The sequence below is a fragment of the Gorilla gorilla genome, chromosome 18 (assembly GCF_029281585.2).
Source record: "Gorilla gorilla gorilla isolate KB3781 chromosome 18, NHGRI_mGorGor1-v2.1_pri, whole genome shotgun sequence".
In the NCBI taxonomy this organism is placed as follows: Eukaryota; Metazoa; Chordata; class Mammalia; order Primates; family Hominidae; genus Gorilla; species Gorilla gorilla.
Genome location: NC_073242.2, coordinates 33,683,165 through 33,696,130, shown reverse-complemented (window position 1 = coordinate 33,696,130; position 12,966 = coordinate 33,683,165).

Genomic DNA, 12,966 nt, shown 5'->3' with positions numbered 1-12,966 from the left:
GCTCTTCTACACCTTTAAAGTTTTTAATATTTTTATTTATTCAAAAATAAGAAAGTTGCCTCTCAGAATAGGAGATTTGAAAAGAAAATAAGAGAAGTTATAAAAGCTTTAGATTAGGCATCCCTCACATGTGTGTTATGAAGTGTTAATTCTGAAAGTTGCTTTGGGGAATAAAAGTTTACAATCCAAGACAGAGAAACTCTAATTTCGGTATTCTTCTTTTGAATTTAATATCTATAGAATTTAATGTATGAGGAGTGTATTAGTCTGTTTTCTTGCTGCTAATAAAGACATACCCGAGACTGGGTAGTTTATAAAGGAAAGAGGTTTAATGGGCTCACAGTTCCACATGGCTGGAAAGGCCTCAGGATCATGGTGGAAGGCAAAGGAGAAGCAAAGTCACATCTTACATGGCAGCAGGCAAGAGAGCTTGTGCAGAGGAACTGCCCTTCATAAAACCAACAGATCTCATGAGACTTATTCACTACCATGAGAACAAAATGAGGGAAACTGCTGCCATGATTCAATTATCTCCATATGGCCCCATCCTTGGCACATGGGGATTATTACAATTCAAGGTGATATTTGAGATGGGACACAGCCAAACCATATCAAAGAATCATACATTAAAGGCTCTGAAAATTCTGTAACAAAGAAAACATATTAACCAAACACGGTTAATCCAATATTTTCCACATTTATTTTACTACACATTGAACTGTGTTAAAGTCCTTGTCTCAGAGTCTCATTTCAGAGGCAAAAAACACCGTAAATCTTAGTTTTCTTGCCCCCAAAATGAGACCTGAAGACAAGGACTTTAGCACAGTTAGTTTGCTGAGAGAAGATTTCAAGAAACAGAAGTGAGGAAGTGGGAAAAGTGAGGCAGGATAGGAGGAAAGACAATCAAAGTGTATTAATGAAATAGTTACTGCTGTGGACAACTGGGGTTCAGTCTTGCTGGAACCCTAAAGATCCATCTAGAATGCATCACAGAATTGTCCTTCTGGAGGATAGAAAGCCTGAGGCATTTATCCACGGACTCACATATCTTATTGTTTGTTTTTCTGTGTATGTCTGAGTTGATCAGCTGATGGAGAGAAAACACAACACACCCTTAATATGGGGCTGACAATGGAGCATGGAACTGTCCGCCACAGCAGTCCTGAAACATGGAGGACTGAAGGGCTGTGGTGTGGTCATCACAAGTTCTTGCTACATTGTATAACATTTTTTAAATGTTTTAAAATGCTAATTTATTAACATCCAAACAAACTTGCAATCTATGTCCATCATTTAGGAAACACCACTCTGTTTTAAATTATTCGAGTTTTTCTAGATCCGACTCTCTCCTTTTTCCTCATGGGAATATAAGCACTGACAAATGCTAGTCAGTAGATTAAGAGGAGATGAGTGTGTGTTCCTTCCAAGCTGAAGTGGAAAAAGTCTCTGCACAACTCTCCCTCTTTGCTTCCCCTGCAGTGACAACCTTGGAATGCATCAATTGAGGTGGCCACAGGAAGAAAGTAGATCAGATCCCTGAGCAAACATGAAAGAGAATGCCCCAGGGAGCTACCTGACCTGCAGTGGACTTTGAGTGAGCAAGAAATCAGCTTTTATGTGTCAATCCACCGGAATTTAGGGCTTTCTCTTAATTGCAGCAAAGCCTAGCCCACCCTGAGTAACACAGCAGCCTTAGAGAACACAGCCACAGATAAGCAAAAGTCACTGTAATCTAAGATATTCCTTACACAGAATATCAGATACAGGTCAGCTAGTGTTATAGCAAGAAAAACAAGGAGAGGACAAAGAAAGACTGACCATTGCCTGTTCTTGTTAGTGTAACTCACAGAGAATCACAAAGACAAGGGAGGAAAGGGTCAGTGAGTGACCCAAGCTCTACATGGAAGTGTCTTGTTTCTGGAGAATGAGATGGTCTAGAGGAGCGTGTTCCATTTTATGGGAGCAGATATGAATAAACTCTTCTTGAAAAGGAGAGCTTAGTGCTGTGTTTTCATTCCCTGTTCTGCCTCTTTAAGTGGGCTCATTGATCTGGAAAACATATACTTGCTGGCCCACAGATGTGAATAATTGAAGCAATGTCACCCACCCTTGCTTATTCTAATTTGCTTTCACTACAATTTCCTATCTAAACTAGCTCTGAAATTTTGGCTCTGGCAACTCTTGTTCAAATATTTTTCTCCTCTGTCCCCTCATTTGGGGAATCCAATTAAGCATATATTTGCCTGTTTGAATTCATCCCTTCATTTAGAGCTTATTAACGCTCTGCTAAATTTTTTTTTTTTTTTTTTTTTTTTTTGAGACGGAGTCTTGCCCTGTCACCCAGGCTGGAGTGCAGTGGCACAATCTCGGCTCACTCCAAGCTCCGCCTCCCAGGTTCATGCCATTCTCCTCCCTCAGCCTTCCCAGCAGCTGGGACTACAGGCACCCGCCACCATGCCCGGTTAATTTTTTTGTATTTTTAGTAGAGATGGGGTTTCACCGTGTTAGCCAGGAAGATCTTGATCTCCTGACCTCGTGATCCGCCCACCTCGGCCTCCCAAAGTGCTGGGATTACAGGCGTGAGCCACAATGTCCGGCCTCTGCTAAAATTTTTAAATGATCTTTTCTCTTTTAATTTCATTTTTGATAGTTTCTCTTGCTATGTCTTCAAGTCTTTTCTTCTGTCATGTTTAATCTCCCATTAATTCCATCTACTGTTTTTAAAATCTCTTACATTGTAGTTTTCATCTCAAGAATGTCCATGTCTTTTTAGTATTTCCCACGTATTTATTCAAAGTTTTGATATCTTGAATATAGTTATAATAGCGATTTTAATGTCCTTGCATGTTATAATTCTAACATCTAGGCCAGTGCTGGATCAGTTTTGATTATTTAATTATTCTCCTCACTATGGGTCATATTTTTCTGCTTCTTTATATGCCTGTTAATTTTTGATTAGATGCCAGTCATTGTAAATTATGCCTTGTTGGATTCTGACTACCTTTCTGTCTCTGTAAGTATTCTTGAGTTTTGTTATGGGGCACAGTTAAATTACTTGGAAAAGTTTTATTCTATCAGATTTTGCTTTTAATATTTGTTAGGCAGGACTAGAACAGTGCTCAGTCTTGGGCTGATTTGGGCTATTTTCCATTACCAAGGCAAGATACTTCTTTTTAAAGTAATTACTTCACATGTCTGATAAGGTTTATTTTCTTTGTTCTTTTTGTTCCTTTTACTTTTTCTTTTCTTTCTTTCTTTTTTTTTTTTTTTTTTTTTTTTGAGGGGGTATGTTTCAGGTGAGAAAGTAAACCTAGTCCCTGTTAATCCATGTTGACTGGAAGCAGAACTGTGGCTGATTTTAATTTTTATCAAAGTTCCCTTTGGAATTTGTGATTAAACCTGCCTTCTTGGATTTGGCCCACTGAGTTGAATAATTGATTTTTCCTTTTTCTGACCTTTCCCAGAGTCCCTGAAATACCCACCCTTCCTCAGTTTCTTCTGTCACACCAACACTCTTCATTAAGCTGTCAATTGTCTAATGCAGTCTTTCTCTAGAAGATACTGCCAATTGCCTACCTAATAGTTATCCCTCCCACTTGTTTGCTAGGTAATAAAACTCTGATATTGTTCAGGGAAGCAATTTTCCTCAGCTAAGTCTTACCTCTCTGGACTTCAGTAAATCTAGTAGTAGCCGCAGGAAAGTTGTTTGTTTGTGTGTGTGTGTGTGTTTTTAAATAACACAGCTATTCTTGCATGTGATTTTTTTACTGTTTGTAATTTGGATGCAATGCCTGGAGATGCAACATCATTCTTGCAACCAGAAGCACATATATGACACATATTGTGTAATACCAGATAGTGCTATTTATATACAGTAAGAAATGAATGTGCCACTGCCTGATGCTGTGCAATGTGCAGTATATGTGGCCATACTCAGAAGCCCTAACAAGAAGGATGAAGATGCAGGAAGATAGAAGGGCCCTGGGTATGAGCACTAGACTGACTTCTTGCTGTGTGAGAAAAAAATACCCCTTGCCTGTTTAAATCATTTTTTTCTTGGTTTCTGTTACTTGCAGCTGAGCATAATCTTGACTTACATCCCTCTTCTTCTTTCCTCTACAGGTAACAGAATATTGGCATGTAGCACTCCTCAAAACATAGAAAGCAGAAACAAATCAATTCTGCCTGGAGGACCTCCCCGATCTCAACACCCAGTGGTTTTGACAGAATTGATATAGAAATAGAAACTTCAAGGTGGGAACTTTTTATTTAATGCAAAGTAATATACGATTTAAGAAACTATATTTGTTGCATGTTATGTATGTGTCAGATAGTGGGTTAAGAAGTACTTTACGTGAATTATACCGTTTAATCTTCAAAACTACATTAAGATGCAGGGATTGATATATTTATCCAACCAATATTTATGAATTATTAGAACTGTTCTAGGTACTGTGGACCTAGCCATGAATTACAAGGTACTTTCTATCCATGGAGTTACAGCCTGTTGAGGGAGACCTGCAACATCAAACAAATAAATAAAATAAAAATAGAAGACTGTGAACAAATCTCTGAAGATTATTAAATCATCTGATGTGATAAAGATAGTGACTATTTTAGAGCAGCTCACTGGGGAAGGCCTCTCTGAGGAGGTGCCTTTTAAGGTAAGAAGTCTGAATGACAAGAATAAGACAACCATGTGAAAATCAGGGCATTTCAGGCAGAGGTTACAGTGAGTGCAAAAGGCCTTGAATTGAAAAGATCGTGGTGAGTTGAAGGAACAGCAAAAAGGTCCTGTATGTTTGGGGAGTGAAGATGAAAGGGGATGAAGCTGTAGGTACTGGTAGGAGGACAGTCATAAAGGACTGGGTAAACCAAGCTCAGGAGTTTTATTCCATTTTAAGAGGAGTGCTGTGATTTGTTTTATATTTTACAAAATCAATCTGGCTGTTCTTTAGTGAATAAATAGATTATGGGTAGGGGAATAGAATGAAAGTAAGAAAATGAATTAGGAAGCTTTGCAGCCATTCAGAAGATGAAAGGACTTGGCTGGGTTGGAGTGATAGGAAAGATGAAGGGATGGAGATGAATTTGGACTGTGTTTTGGAGGTGGAGTTCTCAGAGCTTATTTAGGGATTGGCTTACAGGCGATGAGAAAAAGGAATCAAGGATTGATGTTAGGGTTTTGCCTAAGGAATTATCCCCATGTCATAAATGAGGAAACATATATATGCTTAATATATATCACATATATATTTATATATGTGATATATGTTTCACATATATATTTATATATGTGATATATGTTTCACATATATATTTATATATGTGATATATGTTTCACATATATATTTATATACATATATGAAACAATTATATATGAAAGAGATTATGAAGTTTGCCAAAGGTCATACAGGTATCCCATGACTTTCATTTATTATGTATTTATTTATTCATTTGACAAATATGTGTCAGGCATAGCAGAAATAGGAGTGATCAAGACAGTCACGGTCACTCATGGAATCGAAACCAACTCAATAGTCCCATAGACCAATAGTCCCCAATCTTTTATGGCACCAGGGACCAGTTTCATGGAAGACAATTTTTCCACAAACCCGGGTTGTTGGGGGATGGTTTGGGATGATTCAAGCATATCACATTTATTGCAGATTTTATTTCTATTGTGATAACATTGCAATATATAATGAAATAATTATACAACTCACCACAATGTAGAATCAGTGAGAGTCCTGACCTTGTTTTCCTACAACTAGACAGTCCCATATGGTCACGATGGGAGACAGTGACAGATCATCAGGTGTTAGATTTTCATAAGGAATAGGCAACCTAGATCCCTCATATGTGCAGTTCACAATAGGGTTCATGCTCCTATGAGAATTGAATGCTGCTGCTGATCTGGCAGGATGTAGAGCTCAGGTGGTAATGCCAGCTATGGGGAGCGGCTGTAAATAAAGATGAAGCTTTGCTTGCCCACTGCTCACCTCCTGCTGTGTGGCCCGTTTCCTAACAGGCTACAGACTACCACCCGTCTGCGGCCTGAGGGTTGGGGGAGACCCCTGCCATTGACAGTTTTTTTTTTTTCTCCCAGTAAACATAGAAATTGACCCTTCTGGTCTTAAAGCTTGAAGCTTACATTTGTTTTATCAGAGTTCCTTCCTCAGGAAAGGATCCCCACTCCCCTGCCCCAGATTTTCAAAAAGTATCAAAGAGCTGAAACTCACCAGATCATCACATCCAGGCAATGAGAAGCCAGACCACTTATTCATCCTGATTGCTTCCTTACCCCTCCCAAGTTACATTTCCTTCCTGCTATATAAACCCCTAATTTTAGTCTGTTAGGGAGATGGATTTGAGACTAAGCTCCCATCTCCTCAGCTGCAGCACCCAATTAAAGCCTTCTTCCTTAGCAATAACCATTGTCCCAGTGATTGGCTTTCTGTACAGAGAGTAACAGGACCTAGACTGAACCCCTGGTGTTTCAGAGGATATTTTACTGCGTTATTAAAGTGCTTAGGAGGATTTGAAATTCAAAGTCAGTCATGGTAAGTCAAAGTTCATACTTTGGCTTATGTGGTGTTTGATGGAATTTCCTGCTGTTTGAAAGGGGACACCCAGGGATCAGGACTGTACAGACCCTCCCTCCCATCCCACTTAGCCCCTCTTGTTCTTTGCTTGAATTTTGTCATTCAGCCTCAAGCACACCTGTTTTGTGTTTTTTTTATCTTTTTGAGACGGAGTCTTGCTCTGTCGCCCAGGCTGGAGTGCAGTGGTGCGATCTCAGCTCACCGCAAGCTCCACCTCCCTGGTTCACGCCATTCTCCTGCCTCAGCCTCCCGAGTAGCTGGGACTACAGGCACCCACCACCACACCCAGCTAATTTTTTGTATTTTTTAGTAGAGACGGGGTTTCACTGTGTCCAGGATGGTCTCGATCTCCTGACCTCATTATCCGCCCGCCTCGGCCTCCCAAAGTGTCGGGATTACAGGCGTGAGCCACTGCGCCCGGCCTTTTTTTCTTTTGAACACTGTTCTTACATGGTCCACCAGTGATTACTGCAGGAGTCTTGGTAAACACTTATTGCATACCTACAATGTGTCAGGCACTGGACTTGTCGCTGGAGAAATAAAAAATGAGTAATAGATCTCCCTGTCTGCAAGGAGCCCATTGTCTAGTTGGAAAATATAATCATAAACAATTATTTCAATGCAGTAGACTTAGGGCTGTGATAGAGGCACAGGAAATTGTTGGGTCACATGGGAAGGTACCTTACACAGATTGGGCAAAAGTTATTAGAAAAGCTCTCTCAGAGAAAGTGATAGAGAAAAAGGAAAAGGAAATGGATTTTGCCATGCAAAAGGAAAGAAAAAGAATTCTAAGGCAGACAGCAATCCAAGTAAAATCACAGAGGCTTGAAACAACATGGCAAGTGCAGGGAACTATGATGTGTTTGTACCACAAAGTGAAAAAGGTGGTGGGGGGAGGTGAGCCTGGAGAAAGAGATCCCGACCTGGCCCCAAAGGCAAGTCATTTCAAAGCCTCTTTGCACCACACATTTTCTCTCTCTTTTCCTTCTTCCACAAACAAAACAAAAGTATTTCCCAATGCAGAATGCCAACTGAAATGTGCACTTCAAAGGCTATATTGGGCCAGGCGTGATGGCTCATGCCTGTAATCCCAGCACTTTGGGAGGCCGAGGCAGGTGGATCACTTGAGGTCAGCAGTTCAAGACCAGCCTGACCAACATGGTAAAACCCCTTCTCTATTAAAAATACAAAACTTAGCCAGGCATGGTGGTGTGCACCTATAATCTCAGCTACTTGGGAGGCTGAGGCAGGAGAATGGCCCGAACCCGGGAGGTGGAGGTTGCAGTGAGCTGAGATCACACCATTGCACTGCAGCCTGGGAAACAGAGCGAGACTCCATCTCAGAAAATAAGTAAAATAAACAAAAGGCTAGACTGTGTTGGTTTTCTCTCCCTCTTATTTTCTGGGGACCTGCTACATTCTGATCATGGATCCTGTTTTGTTTGAGCGACATCGCGTTTTCCTCTGAAATCCTTTCTGTCTCTCTTCCATCCGGTTGTTTCTTTAACTGAAAAAGGAACCTGCCGGGGAAACATGTTGGGGTCTTGACAGCATCTCATGTCTGTGTATATTTCAAAACACATAAAAGACATCCTGAGTCACTGAGGGGCATCCTCCTGTTTCTTATGTTTTCTGTTTCAAAGATTGTCTCCAAAGCTCACCTCTTAGTGCTGAGAGTTTTGGGGCTTCTTTATGGAATTGTCTGGAATCTTAAGAAAAAAATATACACTTGCAAATCAGTGCTCTGTTCACAAAGCAAAAGATCACACCTGAAGAACCAGGCTTTCCCTGTTGTTTAGGTCAAATCCCTTTTGACCTAATTCTTAGCGTCCTATAGGTCTGGACTTCTCTGGGCCAGACTTGAACTCTATAGTTTACCCCCTAGAAACACTGGACTTCCTTGTGCATTAGTTCCTGCAGCTGTAAAATGCAAGCATTGAACTAGATCATCCTGGAAGGTCTGTTCCACCCTAATAGTCTAGGATTTTGTAAAAAATTAATTTATGATTTAGTTAGTACTTCTGCCAAACATATTCCATAAACCTTCACCCAGCTTTTGAAAAACAACAGATCTTTCTAGATTTCATCTTCTTACATGAGTATTACTTAGCCTTTCTACATCGGTACAGGCTAGATAATCGGAAAAGAAAGAGTGTTAAGAATGCGGGCTCGATGGCTGGACTTGGATCTAATGAATCCTAATATCTGGGAGTGGTGCTTGGGGACCTGTACTCAATAAGCCACCTGGGCGATTCTGATCCACCATTAGTGCATCTGATGTTTCCGCAGGTAACACATTGTATTAGTGTCCTATTGCTGCTGTGGAATATTACCATAAACTTTGTGTCTTAAAACAACACAAGTCTGTCATGTTTACAGGTCTGTGTCTGTTTAGAAGTTCTAAATTATTTTCATGGGGTGAAAATAAAGGTGTCAGCAGGGCCTCCTACTGGAAGAATCCCATTCCTTGCCTTTTCCAGCTTCTAACAGCTGCTCATATTCCTCAGCTTATGGTCCTGCACGGCGCCTATCAGTTTCCTTTTTCTCGTTCCTTTCACTGACTCTGAATCTAACTCTCCAGCTTCCCTCTTTTAAGGGCCCCTGTGATTACTGTGAGCCCTCTTGGATAATCCAAGGTAATCTCCCTGTCTCAAGATTCTTAACTCCATCATGTCTGCAAAGCCACTTTTGCCATGTAGGTAGCATATTCATAGGTCTGGGTATTAAGGTAAAGCCATGCTTTGGATGCCCTTATTCAGCCTATATCCCATACTGCCTTGATTTTGCTGAGGCTGATACAAGGGGCCCCAGAATTTGTTGCTGCAAATTTTCTTTTATAAAATCCAATAAACTGACTCTAGGAGATGTCACTGAAACACTTGCTAAAAATAATCTATATTCCACCAGGTAATCTGCAATCACCTGCATCATTTAGAACCCTCCATTTCGTCATGCAATTAATTTTTTTATATATATATACTTTCATTATTCACCTGTTAACTCCATAACATGCTAATCACGAGCTAGTTTGCAGCAGTTATATTCCCTTCATCATGGCTGCATGAGGATGTGATTAATTGGAAAACAGGGAGACCAGAGACACGACCAGAAATGACGTCATGCAGCCCATGCCATCGCAATACAATTGTCAGGTTCACTGGTGGTTTGGTAAAGCTGGTTCAGTTCTATTCCCTTTGTCAGGGATTCCCATGTGTGTGAAAATTGGACCAACAGTGGTGGGGTTCCATTTCCTGGTTCCATTTCCTATGTTCTTCTCAGAAGATAGAATAGTGTCTGTTAAGACAAGATGGCTTAGGAGGCAGACTGACCTGAATTCACATTCTGCCTTGGCCACTTACTAGCTGCATTGATTTTCGCATTTTACTTAACCTCTCTCTGCCTCAGTTTTATAATCTGAAAAATGCGATCTCATAGCTATTAACTAACAGCAAAGACTAGACCCCTAGGCCTACCTCTTCTCACTCCTGCACCCATGTTTTGCTTGGTGTGAGGTGTAGTGGGCTTTTTTATTCTCTAAAATACCTTAATTTTTGTTTTGAGCCTCAATTCTAACATGCAGAGAAAACAAGGCTTGGGCTGTTTAGGGTTTTTATTCTCTCTTTTCTCAAGGGGTTGAGGCTAAGTTCTAGGGCATGTGGAGTGACATCATGCCGAAGACGTCATTAGCAGTCGGTGCCAGCTCCTCCTGAGAACTGCTCTATTTCATCTGGTCAAAACCAGGACCACTCCAGGCCTCAGTCACTCTTGGCCTCTCTTGAATACAGGAAATATTTGGTAGTTATTTCTCTAGGCTTGGGGAACAGGGAGAGAATGCACTCCCCACTGTGTCAGCATGCACCTTGCTGGTCACTCAGAACCTTGAGGTTCCTGGAACATCTATCTCAGAACAATTGGTCAGGGCAACCCCACTTCCATTTTTCCTCTGCTATTCCCTGATGACACAGGAAGGGGCATGCTAGGGTCTTGCCATTTTTCACCTGTGCTTTTTCTACCACACAATGTTTTGCACCCTCTGGAGCAAACCCTATCAGCCTCTCATCCAAGCTGCTTTGGAAGCTTTCTTTCATAGGCAGCCAGAGATAAGGGGCTGAGAATGGCGCAAGAAAACCACCAAGAGTAGAGCTCCTAAAACCAGTGATCCCTTTGCTAGAAGACAAGCTATATGTGAGTCCATCCCCTGCAAATCACTCCTTGGCAGAAGAAACTCAGAAGGAGGTGGAGGGGTTGTAGACAGGATAAAACACTTATGTTTAATTGCCTTGGGAGGGTCAGAAACAAGTCTCTGTTCAGTTTTGTCAAGCTAATTTGTTAGAAAAGAATGTGCTCAGCATATAAACAAAAGCCTTTTTTCTATAAGCAATTAGGAACCACCCTAATCTTACTCATTTAAACACACACCCAACCACAAAGCTGGAAAGACACCAAAGAGTTGGAAAGACACCAGAGTTGGGGCTGAACAACCGCTTTTGCTAAGCCTCAAACCTTTGCAATTAAAGACTGATCTTCCTTTCTGAAAAGCTTCTCTTTGCGAACCCCTGAGCGTTGATTTCCAATTTGTTTTTGGCCAGGCAGTATTCTCTGTGTACTTTATTTACATGATTTAGAATTTTCATGACATTCTTGCATTTTTTCCCGTCACCCAAGTATTTATCATATTTATCATTTCTATATGTTGGGTACATTGAAGGTCTTCTAGCTATCTGGAAAAAGTACAACTCATTTTGTTAACTATAGTCACTCTGCTGTGCTAGCAAACATTACAACGTACTCCTTCCATCTGACTGTATGTTTTACTCATTCACTTTTAACTTTAGCAGTGATGGTGTCAGGCTGTCCTCAACCATGCTGTAGAGGTGCATCCCCTCTGCTTCCACCACAGCCTCCTGTCCTTTCTCCGTCTCACATTCACACGCTGTTTTGTAACTGACAGCTTATGTGTCTCTGCCCTATAAACACTGTGAGACCAGTCTTATGTCTACCACTGTGTCCTCAGTGCCTTGTACCATGCCTGGCACATAGATGCTACTGGGTAAATTATTGTTGAGCAAATGAATGAATGAATGAGTGAATGCCTTCTCTGGGAGGGAAGGTCAAAGGTGTCAGAGGTCATTGCCACAGTGATGAGGATCTGCAGATCTGCAAAGCAAATAACACTGAAAATGGAAGCTATCTTTCCCCCAAATTTCTATGAAATTGAATTTCAAAATCGAAGTGGAAATGAATCACAAGATGGTAGATATCTCATACATACTTTGATTGAATAATCAGGGCCAATGTTTTTTGAACACTTATCACATGCCAACCACTGACACAGCACTCTTTACATGCATTCCTTCCTCCATTGGGTACTTGAGCTGAATGTCTTCCACTGGCCCTTCCAGATCCACATCTGTGCTTTTTCCATCCCTGCCCTGGTGCTGGAATGCTAACCTGTACAGACTGACTAGGTCCTCTTGCTCTCCAGCTTCTAGATGGACTCAACCATTGGGAGGCATCAGCAGAAGTCAGAGAAGAGGGTAAAATGCAGTCCGGGTATTTAGTCTGTTGGCTGTTTCCCTGCCAAGTCACCATGGGTGATTTAACTGTATCTACTGAAGACCATAGTGCCTGTCTTGCAGCCTTCTCCATACAATTACCTTTTCTGGATGCCAGTAACCACCTCTTCCTCTTGCCCTTGCAGGCTTGGAGACGTATCAGCTGCCTTCTGTTATTACCCCAGGGGTATTCACCATGCCATGTGGGTTTCCTTAAATCCTGTCACCCTTTTCTCATAACAACAGTTATGTCATTAATAGCTCCACTTTAAAGAGAGGACACTAAGTCTTAAAGAGGTTAAGAGACACTTCGAGGCCAGGTGTGGTGGCTGATGCCTGTAATCCTAGCACTTTGGGAGGCTGAGGCAGGAGGATCACTGGAGCCCAGGAGTTCAAGACCAGCCTGAGCAACATGGCAAGACCCCATCTCTACAGAAAAGTAAAAAATTTAGCTTGGCGTGGTGGCACATGCCTGTAGTCCCAGCTACTCAGAAGGCTGAGGCAGGAGAATCACTTGTGCCCAGGAAGTCAAAGCTGCAATGAGCCCTTTTCATGCCACTGCATTCCAGCCTTGGCAACAGAGCAAGATCCTGTCACTAAAAAAAAAAAGAAAAAAAAGAGAGAGACGTGTCCAAGGTCACTGAGTCAGTAGGAGCAGATCCTCCAACCTAGATCTGTCTAACTCTACTGCTAATGCTTCCCTTCTGTGATATTTAAGGTGAGAGAGTGGCTGGTGCCCCAAGGCTGAGATGTAACTCGGAGAAAAACTAACTGGAGCAATGTTTACTGGGAGCCAAGAGCAGAAT